This window comes from Quercus suber, unplaced genomic scaffold (genome assembly GCF_002906115.3).
Source record: "Quercus suber isolate HL8 unplaced genomic scaffold, Cork oak 2.0 scaffold_156, whole genome shotgun sequence".
Lineage (NCBI taxonomy): Eukaryota > Viridiplantae > Streptophyta > Magnoliopsida > Fagales > Fagaceae > Quercus > Quercus suber.
This window is the reverse complement of record NW_027069617.1, coordinates 1,145,144-1,165,162: the sequence shown is the minus strand read 5'-3', so window position 1 is coordinate 1,165,162 and position 20,019 is coordinate 1,145,144. Positions and strand designations below refer to the sequence as shown.

At 33.8% G+C, this 20,019-nt stretch overlaps 1 pseudogene; it reads left to right on the top strand.

Moving 5' to 3' along the window:
- The first annotated feature begins 5,386 nt into the window (after positions 1-5,386).
- On the top strand, positions 5,387-12,607 carry LOC112039157 (aspartyl protease family protein At5g10770-like; annotated as a pseudogene).
- The last annotated feature ends 7,412 nt before the right edge of the window (positions 12,608-20,019 follow it).

Genomic DNA, 20,019 nt, shown 5'->3' with positions numbered 1-20,019 from the left:
CACTAAATCAGAACTTCGAGCTCCTGAAAAAGTGTACTACCCTCCTGCTCTGCGCCTGGCCCCCACTCTTCTCAACCTCTAGAAGATCCTAAGTCTACTCCCCTTGCTTCCTTGGCTCAACTTGGTGATGCTCTCTCTTCCACTTCGTCCAAAGCCAAGGAGAAGAAAAAAAGAACTTCCAACTCCAGTGGACATGACAAACGTGGAAGCCGAAGAGGAAGCGGCCAAGGCAAAGCAGTTAAAGAGAAAGAAAAAGGAAAAAGACAATCCTAGCCCAAGACAGATCCTCCACAACTTGTTGTTCCCACAGACGGCGCCAATTGTAAGGATCCAATGAATTTGTGGCCCAGACCCACTTAGAATAATAAGTTGTGTCTTTCAACCCTAGCCCAAACCAATAGAATTTGTAAGTGAAGGCAACTAACAACAACAGAGGGCTTTGCCCGAGGACAGTTACAAGGAAAAATAAGATTTGTATTTAGAAACAAATGAGTATCAGGCTCCTCCCCAATTCTCCCGAAGACACAAAGCTTGTATAAAAAGCAATACTGTTCATTCTCTTCTCTCAATATTCTTCCTTCTATTTTTCTTTTTCCTTTCTTTCGACTTCTTTTCCAATGCTCCCTCCTTTTCTTATATACCTCTACCTCTATCACATCTCCACCATCCATTTCTACATAACCTCCCCCCCTTTTTGACACTTGTTTCCTTCCACATCTGAAAAAGATGGTTGAAGGAGTCTGCTTAGCTGTGGCTTACATTGTTTAGGTTACCTCCTCATTAATGCGGCTGATAAAGGTGTTGTTTATCATTTAATGCGGATGCAATAGGCTACACCAGACCAGAAGCTTCCCTACTACCCACTGACTTCCACTCTCTTCAGACTCTAGCTCCCATTTAGAATACTACTGAGTACCATGGTTCATTTCTTCTCTTCCCCGGGTGGCTTCCTTCCTCAAGCTCGCGGCTTGCAACATCCCCACACCAATGCTACGACCCTTCGACTTCATTCTCAGTCCTCGGGCTCACACACACACACACACACACACACACACATATATTATGATACCTGAAGTCTCACACAATACACATTTATTATATAACTTAAAAGTAAAATAACCATTTATTTTTAAGTAAATTAATGCAAAAATTATTTACATATGAATCTTAATTAAACTGCGCATTGTACGGGTATAATACTAATATACACTAAATAAAAGTATCATATAATTAATTATAATCTACCGCATAAAATAATTATAAAAAAATAATATAGTAAAAATTGTACTTCTAGAATAGCTTGAAGTGACATTTTCCAAAACTCATTAATGAGATAAGAATGTAATTGCTGTGTGTTTGCAGAAAAGTTAATTGCAAATGACTTGACTGACTTACCATAACGTGTTAGTGGATGGCTTGACTAAGGAATTGCTGTGTGTTTGCAGAAAAGTTAATTGCAAATGACTTGACTGGCTTACCATAACGTGTTAGTGGATGGCTTGACTAACTTCTTCTTTTCTTTCTTTTTTTATTTTATTTTATTTTATTTTTATTATTATTTTTTTTTTTATGAAAGGGCTTGACTGACTTATGGGTCGAGGATGTCCTACGTACACACGCCAATGTCACTTTGGCGGGCCTATGTGGAGTCTACGGAGGACTCCCCGCACAAGGTTGAAAAAAAACATAAGAGGTTTCCCATTCTTTTGTGAAAAACGTGTCCTCCCCCTACCATTTTTTCCACAAGACAGTGACACCCTTTAGAAAAGTTGTCCTCAATCAATTTTTTTTGGGTAAAATATTATTTTTGTCCCTAAACTATCACAAAAATTCGTTTTTCGTCCTTAAACTTTCAAAAGTTCTATTTTCGTCCCTAAACTATCACAAAAGTTCGTTTTTCGTCCCTAAATTTTCAAAAGTTCTATTTTTGTCCCTAAACTTTTCCAAACGTATTGATTTTCGTCCCTCCCACATCAGCACTCTGTCAAGCCACGTCAGCACTCCAACAGAACTTTTGAAAACTTAGGAACGAAAATAGAACTTTTGAAAGTTTAAGGACGAAAAACGAACTTTTGTGATAGTTTAGGGATGAAAATAGAACTTTTGAAAGTTTAGGGACGAAAAACGAACTTTTGTGATAGTTTAGGGACGAAAATAATATTTTACCCATTTTTTTTTAATTTTTTTTATTTATCATGTATTATAACATATATAAATATCTAATAAAATTTATAACAACAAAATTTAGTGACAGTACTTTGAGTTCCTTAAGTTTTCATCTAAAGATTCAGTCATGTTGCTACTTAACTAAAAAATACACTTCTATCTCATGTGCAAAAATTCATATGACAAAATTTTAAAAAGAGAACATAAGGAACAACGCTTAAGTATTGTACTTAAGTTTTACCAAACTTATAAATATATATTTATTATAAATTTATAACTAGTAATTAATTTAATATCACTTATGTGATAATATTTAATAAAATTAATTAAATAAATCAAATTAGCATATGTTTATAGCATTTACATTCATATTGATTAAACTCATAAGTGATAATATAATACATATATGAGTCAAAATAATAAATTTTTATTATCATATATATCATTATGCATAATCAACTTTATCTAATTTCATTCTTAAAAAAAAAAAAAAAAAAAAATCCTTTACCTAAGTTAATTTTATTATTATGTTCGTCATCTAGCAAAATTATTATTTTTATTAACATTTTCTTCACCATCATCAATATTTATTGTCTCTTCTTGTTCTTTTATTTTAATAATTTTAATTTATATTTCTTCTTAATATTCTAGCTTCTTAGATTTATAACAATAATAACATAAATAAAAAATAATTATATTTGTAGGGTCGATTTTTGTAGCCTAAGCCCAAAAGAGATTGGTTACAGGCCCAACGAACCCAGAACAATGAATTTGTAGAGAGTGGGCGAAAGAGCTGGGCTGGTTATGAAGCACAGAACAGTCAGCTGGATCACGTGCAACAATGATAACGTGAACTAAAGATCGGGTAACTCCATGAATGAATGTCCGAAGATGTGTTTTATTGAATAAACAACGATTACAATGTTCAGAGCTATAGTAAAGCTTTTTTTTTTTCTCTCCCTCCTCCCCATTATCAGGGCACCCTTCTTCTTTATATAGCATCCCTTCCTATAATCTTCATCGTCCACTTGTTCTTCATCCACGCGTCCACTCGAGTGCATGTCATGTCGTGTGTCTACTTTAATTCTTTGTGAGTGGCGGTAGCTGAGGTCGCACTGTTCAGGGGTCTTCTCCACATAAATGCGGCCAGAAAAGCTGCTGCAGCGTATTAAATGCGGTGGTACCAGCCTTTCCTTCAGATATTTTCTGGTTCTGATCATTTCCGGATTCACCCAGAGTCCATCATCACCGTTGGGATCGTTGGGGAGGTTAGTCGGACTTTTCACACATTCGTTTGATCAAAGCTCATCATAGCCGAGGAGGAAGGCATCCTCGGACAAATGGTGGCCTTCTCGGACGACACTCCCTTCTGCTTAAGGGCTTCATGCTTTAGGTGGGCCGCCCCAACCATCATTAATTCTCGGAAACCCCATGGCCCTTAATCAGTGGGTTCCTGGCCCATTAAGTAGTTCTGGGCTCTTCCCTCCACAATATTATTTTTTAATACCTTATTCACTGTATTAAAAAAAACGTGATTTGTTAAGTGTATAATTCAAATTTTGTTGGAAAAAAAAGAAGAGAAAAAAATTGGCATGTTATTTTATTATGCTCAATCAAGGGATCCTATAATTTTGTGTTATAAACAAGTCTAACAACTTGTTGGACTCAAATCAAAACACAATTTAAAAAAAAAAAAAAAAAAAAAAAAAAAAAAAAAAAAAAAAAAAAAAAAACCAATCTAAAACAACATATCTATATGCATGTGCATTGCAAGATTCATGAACATGGTCAATATGTATCTACAATACAATACTTTTTTCACTCGATACAATACATATCGTACAATATGTATTGTGTATTGTACCATACTAAGAACTATATATGCCCCTATTTTATTATAAAGAAAGCCATTTGACAAGTCCAATACCCTCCTCCCCAAAAATTATGATTGGTTATTGTGGTCAAATTGAGTAATGCTACCGACACATCAATTTTCACAATATTTTTCATAACAATTAAATTAGTAAATTTTTTATTAATTCTCGTGTGAGCTTACTACTGACATATTATCACTATTTTTTACCAAGCAATACTAATTTGCCACCTTGACAGTCGTAAATTTTTTTTGTACTACTAGACTCATTGGGCAAATTATGTCCACAATAATATGATGGTGGGCTAACCCTTACATATTTCTTTCTTTCTTATTATTATTTTTATGTGTTTAATGGTAAAAAAAATTGAAATTTAATATCTTATTCCAAATCATTAAATTGAGTTAAGATGAAATTCTGGCTATCTTGATTTTATGATTTACATACTGCAAATGAGATGCTATAATATTTTTGGAAGGTTATTGCGTTCAAAGTTGAGAGTTGAGAAGAATCATTGGGTAAGGCAAACGTGAAAAGGTGAATATTTTCATTTTTTGCATTTTGCAAGTTTGAACAAAATTATATTGGTCAATATAATATGCATTATGTGATTTTAAATTTTTAATGCTTTGAGGTTAACTCAAGGTTTGCTATATATGTGTGATGAAAACTGACAAGCACTACTGGAGACCACAAATTGGTGGCTCTGACTAAGCTTAGATAAAAACAGAAACAAAGAACATGAAAATATAAAGCCTTAGTGAAGAGTAATTTTATATCAAATTTCTATTTTGAATGATTCTAAAAAATAAAAATAAAATAAAATAAACATTGAGAAGTGCTGAAGATAAAGGCCTTAGGGTTGACACTGTACAAAAACAAATATCTTTGATTTTAGCTCAATCATGAAAATTATACAAGTAAAATATACAATATACTAACTGTTCGTCTAGAGTATAGGAAAGTCATGTAAAGAGTTCTTCTCAGGACACAACAAAATTTCATAAGTAAAAAAAAAATATATTGTAATAAATTACACCGGAACCCAATATTACAACTCAAAACAAAGATGTTGTGAAATTGTTCTAAAATTATGTTGGTTCCTTAGACTTTATTGTCATGTGATTTCTTCTTGTCTAAGCAAACCTGTTGCAGGGCAATAATTACAATAATTAGACCCCAAAAAATAAAAATAAAAAAGCATTTAAATCACTATCAGTTAAGAGCCAAATAGTAATTAAATTGACTAATCCAACCTAGCAGTAGCAGCATATGAGCCCACTTATCAGGCCAACCACTATAAAGAGGACTGCAGGAGTACATGGTCTTGAGCATAAAACTAGTCCATGGCTACTCGCTTCTCCTACTTCGTTAGGTGTATCCTCTATATCTATAGTCTCTTTGCTTTTCTATGCCTTCATGCCCATGAAGCAAGAGAGACTACAGAAAGCTACCACCTTAATCATACACATACTGTTCAAGTCAGTTCTCTAATACCATCATCTACTTGCACTGCTTCTACCAAAGGTTTAACTCTCTCTCTCTCTCTCTCTCTCTCTCTCTCTCAAATCATCATGGTCATCACTGCGTTATATCTCTGTCTTTACTCCTATTGTAATTGCCGTTGTTCCTCCTACAAAACAAAAAACTAGAGAGGAAAAAATTGGGATATTTACTATCCACTCCCTTAAAATTTGGGAAAATAATACTTGATCCCAAAACTGAACTCTCCATTGATATTAGTAATGGAATATTAGAAAATTTTAAAAGATTCTCTTTTATAAAGTTTAGCCATGGTTAGTAAAACATAATTGATAAAATTAGAATAAAAGTCCAAAGTTTATTGAGCACTAAAAGACTTGCAAAGGAAAGTTTCTTCCGTTATGGGTGTTCTTTAATTTAAAACAACGAGTTCCATTTTTATTTTTATTTTTTTTTTTGAAGGGAACAAGTTCCACATTTGATTGCTTTGTTTATCAGCATTAGTAATAGCAACATTAATTCTTGGTATATGGTTGCCTTAAGATATTTATTTTGAATCATTTAAGTTAATTTGAAAGTTGTTGCAATAATTGTGTCAATTACCAAAATTACAACTTTTATGATGGATGACTTTTATTTCAGACATTCCATATCTATCTTCTGTCCCATTTTTCCTGCTCCACTCTATACTCCACCAATAAATACTTACCACGTATTCACCTAATTAATTAAATATTATCATTATTGACTTATTAATCCTACAGTTATTAATTAATAGTATCACGTGGCAAGTATTTATTGGTGGAGTATAGAGTGGAGCAGGAAAAGTGGGACAGAAGATTTGAACTCATATCTATTGCCTTTCATATTTTTACAAATAGATGTTAAGGTTTTTTCCCTTTAGATTTGGAGTAGAGTTTCTTTTCTCTAAATCTCAAAGGAGAGAAGTGTAATTACCTCAAAAAGATTTTATGTTTTTATTATTACAGCACTTGTAAAACTATAAATTTGGGAGTAATGCAGTTTAGTCAAATGGAGAAACCTAATATAAGAATAGTAATTAACACAAAGAATGTTCATGGAACAATGCAATAAGTCTAAGGACATGATATTTTTTCACAACTTTAGGAATCGATAGTTAAAAAAAAAGGCTTTTCACAATTATTGACGCAATATATTGTAATTGATATATAATAAAAAAGGCGTCAATAATAAATTCAATGGAAAGTGATATCATTCCAATCATATATTAACTTACCAATTTAACAAATTTTGAAAAAATTTATATATGGAAAAAAATTTCTCATCTATCATTACTCCCAAAAATGGTAGAACTAGGATTCTATTTATGTTGATAAGATTAAAACATGAAAGAAAAAAAATATCCAGATCAAAACAAGATACTCATTACAAGAATTTTAAATAAGATTACCATTTGAAGTGCACATTTATGAAATAGAAATATCTAAAATTATTTAGTAGAATAAATCACAATTCCATAATATCAGATATTGTAAAAAAATTTCTAACATCTCTTTTATCAAAAGTTTCATATATGCGGTCTTAGTTTTTCCTGAGTAGATAACGAAGCATCTGCTAGAAATTTTTTTTTTTTTTTTTTTTTTTCATTCATTTACCTTTTATACGTTCTTAATATATTCTTTTTAGATATTAAAACCTTTGTCTCTTTCTTGTTGATCATAAAAAGAATCGATTTAAGGGAGAGATGTAATATGATATAAACAGAATTTGTTTTATTTAATTCATCGAATTATTATTATACAAAAGGCTTAAATGAAGTTTTTTTTTTTTTTTTTTCTTCAGATTAGTGAATGAGTGGTTAGACAATATAAGCTTGATACATGTGATGTCCTGTTATCAGTTTTGAATGCAACATGTCCATATATATTATAAGAAGCAGTGTGTATTCAATCTACCAATGGGGTAAACTGGGATTTTTTAGAAAATAACTACAAAACCCAAACAATATTATTAGTTAGCCAACGTTTCAAATATATTGCATTTCTAACAATTCGACTTCAGAAGAGTCGATTTTACTGTTTATATCGCCTATTTTTGCGCCACGTAAATAAAGAAATCGAGTCTAGTGGACTCATTTCTTATACATAGAAACGACTTCAGAGAAGTTGTTTTCTTTGTATAGAAGCCGAAATCCCAGCGACCCAGACCTGCAAATAGCCTCAATCCAAAGAAATCCCAGCGACCCAGGCTTGCAAAATAGCCTCAATCCAAACCCAAAAAAAACGAAACCCAAATAGGAATGACAATCCAAACCCAAACGAAACCCAAACCCACGAATAACAAATCTGATTTGATCTGATCTCGAAATGGAGTCGTCGTCGATGTTTGTGGAACTGGAAGACTTTGGTCAGACGGACCTGACTCGGCGGATCCGTGAGGTTTTGTTGAACGCCGACTTGGAGGGTACGACGGTGCTGGAGCTCATTCAGAACGCCGACGATGCAAGCGCCACCACCGTCCGACTCTGCCTGGACCGCCGTCCCGCCTATGCCCAGCTGTGATCCCAGTAGTTGTAAGTAATTTGGAGTCTCATCTGAAATACAAGGTTGATTCAGTAGAAAACGACTTCAGAGAAGTCGTTTTCTTTGCACAGAAAACGACTTCTCTGAAGTCGTTTTCTTTGTATAAGAAATGAGTCCAAAGGACTCGATTTCTTTATCTACGTGACGCAAGAATAGGTGATATGAACAGTAAAATCGACTCCTCTGAAGTCGAATTGTTAGAAATGCAATATGTTTGAAACATTGGCTAACTAATAATATTGTTTGGGTTTTGTAGTTATTTTCTAAAAATCCCGCGTAAACTTGATCCAATCCAACCTAATGCCAATACATTGACTAATTTTCTCATGCATTGATAGATTGGATTTTTTTTTTAAAAAAATTATTTTTCAAAACTTGGGTTGAATCGGGTTTAAGTTTTTTTTTTTTTTTTTTTAATTTTTAATTTGATACAAGTAAATTGACACAAACCATGCTATTAATAATTTTTTAAAATTATTAATTTGGTTTATTTGAATTTTTAGAATCTGTTTAAATTTTTTTAAAGGTATTTTTTGATAAATTGGAAAATTATGCTCAATTATATAAATGGATAGGAGGGTTGGATTTTTAAAGTTATATGTTTAGGTTTGATTGAAATTTCTTAATCTGGAGAGGTGGAATTGGGTTGAAAAATAAATTAAATCCAATCCATGCATCCTTAAATATGAGGTATATCTCCTTCTCCTTCTCCTCTCTTTTTTTCGGCACATATAAACATATAACATATTTAGTTTTTAAAACCTTTTTTTTTTTTACAAGGTAGAATTTCTACTCTAGTCTAATCTAAGTGTATATGTATGTGAAACTTCCTCCTGAAGACTTGAACCCTACCTCTTGCCCCCACACCTCACAAGCATTTATACTTGTGAAGTGACCACCACACCAAAGATTTAAAACTTTAAAATAAGGCTAACCTCACAAAAATCTCACAAAGCTTAGATACAGGAGAAATTTGTCCATGAGAAGTTGTTTGGTGGCGTGGCCCATCATAAATAAGGGTACCTATATATATATATATATATTTATTTATTTATTTAGTGATCCCGTTGCCAAAGACTTTTCTAAAATATATTCCTCCAACCTCCCTACTATATGTAATTCAAAAATATATTCTCAACTACTTTAAATTACATAACTTACTTAATAGTTATATAATTTTTAAATATTTAATAAACCATTTGATTTAATACATGTAAATGATCTTATAAATAGTCACATAATATAGGTTTAAAATACTATCTATAAAAAAATAAAATTTAAAGTAATATGTGGGTAACCACTTATTTTTTCTTGTTTTATTATTGTTTTTCTGGCATAGGTTATTTATTTATTTATTATCAATTAAATAGTATTTTTTCTGGACGCAAAAGCATGTTGTAATAGACTACATGCAAAATTATTTACAGGTATGCATTGGATTCTCAATGTGTTTTTTTTTTTTTTTTTTTTTTTTTTTTACAGTGGATTCTCAATTTTTTATCCTCATTATATTCATATGCATGTGTTCCAAATTCCTTTTAAGTTCAGGTCCAAAAAGGGAGGCATCCTTGACGGTGAAACACAAATATGGCCCATGCTTTCTTTTTTTTTTTTTTTTTTTTTTTTTTTTTTTTTTTTTTTTTTTGTGTGACGCATCGTTGTCAACCTACCGTAAACTAGCTATTTAGGAACGATCGTCCATTGCGCCTGCTAGTGCACTAATCCTCCCCACAGACGGCGCCAATTGTAGGGACTCAATTTAGAAAAACCCTAACAATACATTTCTAGAGAATGGGATGAAGAATTAGGCCCTAACAAACTAACAACAGTACACAGGGAATTTTTCACCATTGAAGGGGGATGAACCCAACTTATTCCTAAGGGTAACTCCTCGGCGCTTGTCTGAGGAGGTTCCTTCTCCCTTTTTCTTTTTCCCCCCTTTTTAACTGCTTTGCTCACCCTTCTTATATAGTTCTCTTCTTCCTATCTCTTTCTTCCATCTGTTGATCATCCACTTGCCTTCCCTCTGACCGTCCATCCCATCAGAGATCTTATCAGTACTCGAGTGGTTCACAAGGACCATTGTTACCCTGTCCAGGAGTTACATCCCCATTAATGTGGCTAGGGAGTTAGATGGGTGCATTTAGTGTGAAGGTAACAACCTGTTCTGGGCCTGTTACCCCACCTAGAATTAGCCTCGGTACGCCGAGGACAGGGATGTCCTCGACGTGGATCCAAAAAGGCATAGGTCTTCATACACCATCCTCGGACGATCATCCCTCCTCGGCATGGGCCTTGGGCCAAATGCCAAATGGGCTGAGGCTACCAGGCCCACGGGCCCCACAGGTTATATATTTATTTATTATCAATTAAATAGTATTTTTTCTGGACGCAAAAGCATGTTGTAATAGGCTAAATGCAAGAATTATTTACAGGTATGCATTTGGAATTCTCAATGTTTTTTTATTTTTATTTTTATTTTTTATACATTTTTATCCTCATTATATTCATATGCATGTGTTCCAAATTCCTTTTAAGTTCAGGTCCAAAAAGAGAGGCATCCTTGACGGTGACACACAAATATGGCCCATGCTTTCAAAGCAACAAAGACCAATTACTGGTTCTCAATCACACTGAACTCCTCCTTCAAGACCAGTCCAGGGTGAACTCAATCCACTCCATGTTCTCTAAGAACTCAGATGGCAACAAATTAAGAGAATCTCAGGCCACCACCATTCCAGCCAAATCTAGTCTCAGCATCGACTCTGGTAACTACATCGTCACCGTTGGCCTTGGCACTCTCAAAACAGATCAAACACTGGCATTTGACACTGGTACCGACCTCACTTGGGCACAGTGTAAACCATGCGAAAGACAATGCTATAAGCAAGTGGACCCAATCTTTGACCCATCCAAATCCACATCCTACACCAACATTTCATGTCCTACACCCTTGTGCACTCAACTCACTTCTTCTACCAGAGGTAAACCATATAAATACAATCCCACTCAATAAAAAAGAAAGGGCATTGCTATTACTACCTAGCTATTTTAGTAAATCAATTAAATTAGCTATTTTTAATAAACTTTACTTATTAAAATAAATTGGCCGTAATGTATTTTCTACATCTAGTTAACATAATGGTAACAGAAACAGTATAATGAATTTAGAATTTCTAAAGCTTGGGGATTTTGACATAAATTTGATGAGATTTTTTCTATTTATAGATTTTGTCGCTTCATTTCAAATAATATTAAGTAGCAAGATCAGTACTATCTCAATCATTTTGCATAAATTAAATTGAAGAAGTTCTGACTTCTTGCTCAGTTTCACACATACACTTCTTTTTTAAGGAACCCTAAATTTGAGGATTTGGTACAATAATTTCAACATTTTATTAACACTACAGGAAGCCCAAAACAGTGCTTCAATTCAAAGTGTTAATACGGTGTACGCTATGGCGATAATTCGTCTACAATTGGATATTTCAGCGAAGAAAGGCTAACCATAACATCAGACATGCTAGACAATTTCGTATTTGGTTGTGGTCAAGACAACAAAGGCCTCTTCAATGGCATTGCCGGGTTGCTAGGCCTCGGTCGCGGCCAAGTTTCCCTTGTGCAACAAGCCGCTCAAAAGTACAGCCAGTTTTTCTCGTATTGTCTACCTTCCACAACTAGCTCAACGGGGTACCTTATTTTGGGAAAAGGCAGTGAAATTTCGAGTTCACTAAAATTTACACCTATGTTAACACTTTCTCAAAGGCAATCATTCTATGGCCTCAACTTGATTGGAATAAGTGTGGGTGGTCAAAAATTATCGATTTCCACATCGGTTTTTTCAACTATGGATACTATCATTGACTCTGGGATGGTCATTACACGTTTACCTCCAACAGCATACAATGCATTGCGAACAAAATTTCGCGAAATAATGCGTAATTATCCAATGATAAGCTCGAGTTCTTCAACATTCGATACATGCTATGACCTTAGCAAGAGCCAGTCAGTTTCAATTCCGAGCATAAGCTTTTTTTTTGGTGGTGATGTGAGCGTGAATTTGGACAAAGTGGGAATACTTTATGTGTTGAGACAAACAGAAGCTTGTTCGGCCTTTGCTGGAAATAGAGATCCAAGCAACATTGCCATTTTTGGTAATGAACAACAGAAAGGATTAGAGGTTGTGTATGATGTTGTTGGAGAGAGGATTGGGTTTCGTCCTGGTGGTTGTAGCTAATGGAGTGATAGTATACTCAAAAATAAATAAATAAATAATGGAGTGATAGTAATATAATAAGGTAAGCGAGTAACAAAGAGAACCTTTGTGTTAGCTCGTGGGCATTATTGTGAATTACGGTATAATTAATGAGTAAAACCATTGATAAAAATCAATGGAAATGTTAATGAAGGTCATTGGACATGATCTAACTTGGATAACCTATATTTACCAAAGGTCTTAGGCCTTTTGAGGATTTAGTGATTTAGAAAATTAGAAAAATCCTAGCAATATCCTCAATGTTTGAAATAAAAGTTGAGTGAGATTAGTGGAAATCTATGTGAAACTCCTCAAGATCCTCTTTATTTGTATAATGAAATTTTAGTTTTAATATATCCAAAAGTGAAAATGGTTTTTTTTTTTTTGGCTGAAATGGTGTTAAGCTATTTAAAATCTTATTTCATAGTGGAATGAATAATAGCTGATTTTTTAGGTTAGAACAGGCTAGTAACTCCAAGGTAAAATTCTTAAAATCCTAATGATTCAATTAAGTCTTTTTATTTTGGTTTCAATCATTTGAGTCATCTAACTTTAAGAATTATTTAATGTAATCATTTCGTTACAATGACAGCGTTAGTCACCCAAAAAAACGAGGTCATTTTGAGCTTACTAAATTAAAAAAAAAAAAAAAAAAAAAAAAAAAAAAAAAAAAAAAAAAAAAAACAATTCCGAGCATAAGCTTTTTTTTTGGTGGTGATGTGAGTGTGGATTTGGACAAAGTGGGAATACTTTACGTGTTGAGACAAACAGAAGCTTGTTTGGCCTTTGCTGGAAATAGAGATCCAAGCAACATTGCCATTTTCGGTAATGAACAACAAAAAGGATTAGAGGTTGTGTATGATGTTGTTGGAGAGAGGATTGGGTTTCGTCCAGGTGGTTGTAGCTAATGGAGTGATAGTAATATAATAATGTAAGCAAGTAACAAAGAGAACCTTTGTGTTAGCTCATAGTGGGCATTATTATGAATTAGGGTATAATGAGTAAAACCATTGTTAAAAATCAATGGATATGTTAATAAAGGTCATTGAACATGGTCTTGGGCCTTTTGAGGATTTAGTGATTTAGCGAATTAGAAAAATCCTAGCAATATCCTCAATGTTTGAAATAAAAGTTGAGTGAGATTAGTGGAAATCTATGTCAAACTCCTCATTTTTATATAATGAAATTTTAGTTTCAATACATCTAAAAGTGAATATGGTTTGTGTGTGTGTGTGTGTGTGTGTGTTGGGGGGGAGGTGTGTGGGGCTGAAATGGTGTTAAGTTATTTAAAATCTTATTTCATAGTGGAATGAATAAGAGCTGATTTTTTAGGTTAGAATAGGCGAGTAACTCCAAGGTAAAATTCTTAAAATCCTAATGATTCATGGTTAAATTAACTAAATTAAATTGTAAATTGTACTCTTTAACTTTGTCTAAAATTCAATTAAGTCTTTTTACTTTGGTTTCAACCATTTGAGTCATCTAACTTTAACAATTATTCAATGTAATCTTTTCGTTAAAATGACAGCATTAGTCACCCAAAAAAAAAAAAATGAGGTCATTTTGAGCTTATTAAATTAAAAAAAAAAAATCCAAAATGACAAAATAAAAATTATTTTTTTGTAGAAGAAGAAGAAGAGAAAATAGATTTTTATTTTTATTTTATCAATTATATCAAGTCAATTTTTTTTTTTTTTTATAATATCAAACACGGTGTTGAAAGCAAGGAAGAATGCACCCAAGCCACTAGCAACTCTAAGAGCATAAATGGAGAACAGGGCAGTGTTCAAGCAACTGAAATTCAGAGTAATTGGATTAGTACAGAATTGCTAGGAGGTGATTGAATCAGTTCCTTATCATGAACACTTCATTCACACGTACGAAGGAGCACTGCCACGTGGATAGAAGCAGCAGTTACAGCTTGTACACGTGGCTTGATGGTTAGGATATTTTGTAACTGATTTTCCCTTCAATTGCGGAGTTAGTTATTTCTTTTTACTTGTTCAGATTGTATATATAGATAGCAGTAGAGTAGAGATTCATTCATTCATTGTATTCACTTTTCTTCAATCAATAAAGATCAAAAATTCTTTTTAGAGAGAGGGAGGGTTCTAGAATTTTTTACACACGGGCAGTAACTATTTGTCTATCTCCCAATAATCAGAAAAAAGAAAGGGAAAACCTAGATTCCTTTCCATTTAACGTAATCTCTTTCTCTGAACGTACTTGGATCTTTAGAAAGTTAGGCTTCTTGTGCTCGCCCTTGGAGATGTTAATGGAGATGAGCTGAAACTTGAAGTTTTTCTCATAGAGACAATCTAATGCCTTAGACACAGTTGTGGACATGGGTGGTCCATACACTTTTACTAGAGTCGCATTTGGAAGGAAGGAGGTTGGGTAGCCTTGGGCTTTTGTTTTGGGTTTCACTTCCTTTGCTTTCTTTCTCTCACACTTTCTTCCTTTGTGTTTGATATGTGAACTCTTGTTTCATTTTCTACCACACAAAGAAGTGGGTTTTATTTACCTCTCAAATTTCATCATATTTGAATCTGATTTGATCTCCTAAAAGTAAGATCTGTGCCAAACAATTCCTTGGGTCTGAATATTTCCTTCCCATTTTCTTATTTGGTGGGTTTTCTATTATGAAGACTTTTGTTGTATATCAAGGTTCCAAAAATCAAACCTTTGAACAAATTTCATGTCTCAGACAGGAATACTGCGTAGGACAGACGCAGGATATACTTTCTCCAAACCTTTTCTATTGCGGCTAGCCGGCTACCAAGGCATTGGCTTGGTTTCACCGTGGCTATGGCACGAACCTTAGACCATATAATAAATTTTACTAGTCGCAAACTCGTGCGATGCACGGGAAAATTTTGAATGTATTATTTTACTAATTTCTTCCCAATGCAATTATTGAAATAAAATTGCAACATTTTCACAGTGATCAAAACATCTTCTTTTCTATTTCAGCACTTTTGTTGTATCCAAATAGAGAATAACACTAAAAAATAATTAAACCATCCCAAAGCCTATAATTCTCAAAGTTAAAACACTATATATTAACTAAAACAAACCCAGAATTAAAACCAAATAGAAGAATCCCAAGAAACCAAAAATCCAATAAAAATTGCATACAAAAAAAAAAGGGAAAGAGAAAATCTAATAACAAAAATTTCATGATTCTTCTTTGCCACAGATTTGACAACAAAGGAAGAAGAAGAAAACGTGGAAATCTTCAAAGAAAAAAAAAAAAAAAAAAAAAAAAAATGTATGTGAGTGTGTTTGCTTCACAAAAAAAAAAAAAAAAAAAAAAAGAAGAAGAAGAAGAAGAAGAAGAAGTAGTTCTATTCGGTCTATTTGATCTTATTCAGTCCATTCAATATAGATTGGCCTTATTTGGTCCACATTGGTCTTATTGTGTACACTTCGGTCTTATTCGGTCCCCATCAGTTCTATTTGTTCTATTATTGGTCCTATTTGGTCCATTTTGTCCACTTTGGTCCTATTCTGTCCAAATTGGTGCTATTTGATCCAGTCTGTCCACTTGGATCCTATTTAGTCCCTTTTGGTCCATTATGTCCACTTAGGTCTTATTTAGTCCATTCGTTCTTATTTGGTCCTAGTCAAAGGTTCCAAAGATCAAACCTTTGAACAAATTTCATATGTTTGTTACAGGAATACTACATAGGACGAGCACAGGATATACTTTCTCCAAACCTTTTCTATTGCGGCCAGCCGGCTACCAAGGCATTGGCTTGGTTTTGTCGTGGCTATGGCACGAACCTTAGACCATATAATAAATTTTATTAGATTTTTGGATTTTTTTTTTAAAAAAAAAATTAAGAAGCTTTAAATTAGCACAATGACCTCATTTTTTGGTGACTAATGGTGATTTTTAACTGAAGTATTGCATTAATTAACTATTAAAGTTAGAGGACTGAATTTTTTGAAATGAAAATTATAGGACTAAATTGAATTTTGAACAATATTAAAAATTTATTTTTGTAGCCTAAATAATTAAAAATAACATGGCATGATAAAAATAATGTGGCACCACTTTATTAAATTAACTAAACTCGTGTAACAAGCTTGTGTGAAATTTAACGAAAAATATGGATTAAGGAACTACTAATGCAAACAGAATAGAACTTAATAGGATAAAATCCAAATTCTAAAATTTTAGAGTGTAAAATTCAAATACCCCCAAACTATAGGAGTGTAGTTTGCAATTTAGCCAAAAAAAATTATGACATTTTGCACTATGTAAATCATAATATCAAGAAAATCATAATCTCATCCTAACTCAATTTAGTGATTTGGAATAAGAAAATTTCAAATTTTATTTTACCATTAAGCTCAAAAAACAAAATAGAAAAAGGAAATATAGTGGCTTCGATTATATGAGTTGATAAGACCTATGGTAGATAGTAGATAGACATGGAAAAATTGGTCAAAATTTGCTAACCCGACCCGACCCAACCTAAACCCAAAATTTTGACTCGAAGTAAAAATAAGTTGACCTGTAACTCAACCCGTTTTTTGAGGGTCAACCTCACTCTTTTCTTAAAAAAAAATTGGTAAAAAAATAATAATAAAATTAAGATATTATTGGTTTAATTTTTTGTTGAAAGCTTTACAATGCACAAGTCAAACTCAATTGACTATATATATATATATATAATGTCATTTAGATACAATGTTCTTAAGGATACATTTGAGACATTTACATAACTGCATGCAAATGAATTCAAAGATGAATGGTTGAACATTTTCTAATGAATAAAGACTTTTAAATATCAAATTACAAAGTACATGTTAAGATAATATAGTTATAGTAGAGTTAAAAACATACTATAAAATTATAGACATGTATGAGAAACATTCATAAGTAGGAAAAGAGTGAAGCCAAAGTATATCAATGAAATTAGCATAAATTATGGATGCTTTGGCCTATTTTTTAACAATTGATGTCCAAAATAAATGGCTTTTCAAAATAAAATATGATATTTCTTGGAATGTGTGTTGCTTAACAATAATATGATATTCATAAAAGAGACTATGTATAAATAAGTTAACAATCAAACTTTAATATATACTCTCAAATTGAAATAAAGTGTCAACCACAGTTGATATTTTATTATAAAATTAGTTTTCAAAATTGTAAATTTCTTATATGTTTTTATTCTTTATCAAATTAGTTATTCAATAAGGCATTTGTAATTTTGTTTTTGTAGGGACACAGTTTACGGCCCAAGCCCAAGACAAATGGGGTGATGGCCCAATAAGCCCAGTACAATAAATTTGTAGAGAATGGGTTAAAGAACTAGGTCCTAATGAATTTAACAACGGCTAGTATGGATTTAAAAGATGATCAAGCAAGAAAATGACACATAGGACTGGATAAATTCACTATCTGAGGAGACAAATTTGAGAATAAGTCAATATTAATGCTTACAAATGCATCTTTGATTGCTAAAGTATTCATTTTCTATTTTTCCGATCCCTTTCTTATGGAGGGTTTCTCACATTATATAGCTCCCCTTTGGACCATCTTGATCCTACACTTGTTATCACATAAGCCTTCACTTGAGTGCCTGTCCCATTAGACATCCATTTTGGCTCTCTGTGAGTTGTGGTAGCCAAGGTATCACTATTCACGTGTCTTTTCCACATAAATGCGGCTAGAAAAGTAGATGCATTACATTTAATACGGTGGTAGCAGCTTTTCCTTAGATATTTATGAGTTCTTATCGCTTTTATATGTGCATGATGCACGTTTTTATTGTAGGAATCTTCTGGAGGGTCACCCAAGCTATTGGAATGCAGATTTGAACTGTATTCATAACATCCAAGGAGGAGTTACTCCTTGAACTACTCTCTATCTGTTCCTTCCTTTCGAGGCTTTAAACTTGGAACTTCTCACGGTTATTTGCCTCTCCTCGGACATATTCACGTCTTCGGATGAGGCCCAAGGCCCAATATACAATTTTGAGCCTTTGTCCCTACAATAGCCCCTTAAAACTCTGGTTTTTCTCTCGCATCCGAGGAGAAAAAATGGGGTTTTGATTTGCTAAGAGTTAGTAAATTAAATCCCTGAGTTTACACATCTGGGGGTACAATTTTATGTGCCTCATAATTGCTACTGACACTTCGAAGCCCGCGAAGCATCATTAATTGCTCTAGGCAGCGCTATGTCCCTCACATCTGATGGTGAGACGCAGATCGAACGGCTGACCTTTCTCTTTAGAATTTCGAGCGGTATAACTCCCACTCATTTTTGCCTTCTATATAAAACCTTGAAGGAAACCATTTTTTCCTCATTTTTTGAACTCTCAAGCTTTCCAGCAATCTCAAGCATTCAAACACATAAAGCCTGCTAAGTCATTAAGCTTTCCATAATTTTTTTTTAAAGAAATCTTTGAGAGTTTCTCTAAAGGTTTCAAGGATCATCATACACGTTAGTTTGCGTAAGTTTTAATTTCTTCAAACCTTTCTTTTTCTCCTCGGCCCTCTAATTCTTATCTCTCCACTCATCACTTTCGGTGGTTCCCCTTTAGTTTATTGAGATGGGTAGGTTTAAGCATTTAGTGGACTTCCCTGCCAAAATAAAGGTCTTTAAGGAAATTGCCCCGCAATACTGTCCCCCAGAACAAATAGTAACAGACTGAGAAGAGGGAGAAGTCATAATCCCCATGATAGCCTTCATAGAAGGGGGAATAACCCTCCCTATGGGTAGGATAACAAGGGACTACCTCTTCAACCATAGGATATGCCCCTATCAGTGTGCACATAACCTTTTTAGGGTCCTAGGAAGTGTCGATGCTCTGAACAAGCATTTGGGCTTGAGGCTCACCTATCACGATATAGTCCACATGTACGAGTGTCATAAACAAAAAGAGGCGAGATTTTACCTCAAATCCAGATCTGACATGGTCAGGCTCATTTCGTGTCCCTCCAAATCTAACAAGGGGATGAAAGACAACTACCTGATTGCTTCGGGGGCATGGCATGATGGTCTTCATTGCCCAGTCCGAAAGGGAGAGTGAGGTGGGATGCCTTAGAATTAGGTTTCCTAACAATAGATCTAGACTTTTTAACCCTGACCCTGTTTTGCTTCTTATTGTCTTGCTCTTTCTTAATGATGGATTTCAACTTTTAACTATGTGTTGTTCTTCGTTTGTGTTAACAGATAAGAGGCATGTAGCTTCCAGGCTTAGCTTAACTAATGTTGAAGCCCTTAATTACTTGCTGAGATCTGAGATCTTCGTAAGTGAAGACAGACAGCTGCGGGCCATTCATCTAATTTTGGATTTTTAGCCCATTTCGGAGATATTCCAAGAGGTCGGCCATGCCATAAGAGCGGGTGACCCACGGATAGCTCGAATCAAAGTATCTAAGCCCAACTTTTTAGCCCCAAACGACCTTCCACCAATAGCACACCCATACCAACAGAACGTTCCTCTGATTGTCCAGCCATTCCAACAAGTTCCTCTTAAAGCAGCAGTAGTCGAAGAAGGGATTACCTCCTCCGATTCCTCGCTCGAAGAAGAAATTCATAAATTTCATTTCGGAGAGGAGGAGCCTTAAGAGCCTCACCGAACCTTTGTCTTTTCTAGCTTGCTGGATTCCGCTATAAACCATAGCATCAACTAATAACCATTGGTCCCTTCCAAAC